The sequence below is a fragment of the Myotis brandtii genome, unplaced genomic scaffold, assembly GCF_000412655.1.
Source record: "Myotis brandtii unplaced genomic scaffold, ASM41265v1 scaffold374, whole genome shotgun sequence".
Classification (NCBI taxonomy): Eukaryota; Metazoa; Chordata; class Mammalia; order Chiroptera; family Vespertilionidae; genus Myotis; species Myotis brandtii.
In genome coordinates, this window is record NW_005364372.1 from 646,101 (window position 1) to 647,267 (window position 1,167).

Here is a 1,167-nt window from a genome sequence, read left to right on the forward strand (position 1 = left end):
AGGGAAGCAGCGGCAGGGCAGGTTTCCCAGCCGAGAGTGGTAACGGGAAAATTTGCTGCCTCCACTGGAAATATTAAGTGGATGGGCCAGCGTGGGCACCAGATGTCAGGCCACAGCCAGTAGGTCCTGCACATCTCATCATTTAGCTAATGGAGTCCAAAAGTTTCTGTGAGGGCCAGACCCACAACCTCTACAATAAGCTAGAGGCCCGGTGGGGAGCCAGACCCAAAGTGGGGAGCCAATGGGCTAGAGCAGTGGTTCTCAACCTTCCTAATGCCACGACCCTTTAATACAGTTCCTCATATTGTGGTGACCCCCAACCATAAAATTATTTTCGTTGCTACTTCATAACTGTAATTTTGCTACTGTTATGAATCGTAATGTAAATATCTGTTATGCAGGATGTATCTTCATTGTTACAAATTGAACATAATTAAAGCATAGTGATTAATCACAAAAACAATATGTAATTATATATGTGTTTTCCGATGGTCTTAGGCAACCCCTGTGAAAGAGTCATTCGACCCCCAAAGGGGTCGCGACCCACAGGTTGAGAACCGCTGGGCTAGAGGACCAGTGCACACGGTGGGGTCCCTTGACCTGGCCTGTGGGGATCCGGCTGAAATCGGCTCTCCGATATCCCCCGAGGGGTTCCGGACTGCAAGAGGGCAGTTCTCAGGTGACACACCCTGGAATCAGGCTCCTTCCTCTCTGGTTCCAGGTGCGTCACCAGAGAACCGGAGAACCGCAGCTGCCATGTCACCGCAGTTCAGCAACTCCTATGTTGAGCGTCTGCCCCCAGTGGTCAGTGCACGTCATAGTACCTACCGGTTGGCTGGTTGAACTGTCGGTGGGTTGGCTGGTCGCTTAGGTTTTTATATATATACTAGAGGCCCGGTGCACAAAAATTTGTGCACTCGGGGGGGAGAGGGGGTCCCTCAGCCTGGCCTGTGCCCTCTCGCAGGCTGGGACCCCTCAGGAGATAATGACCTGCTGGCTTAGGCCTGCTCCCGGGTGGCAGAGGGCAGGCCCAATCCCTAGCTGCAGCCCCTGGTCGGGCTCAGAGCAGGGCCGATTGGGGAGTTGGGGCGCCGCCCCCTGTCATGCACAGCGCAGGGCGGATCGGGAGGTTGCGATGCCACCCCTAGTCACGCTCAGGGTACGGCC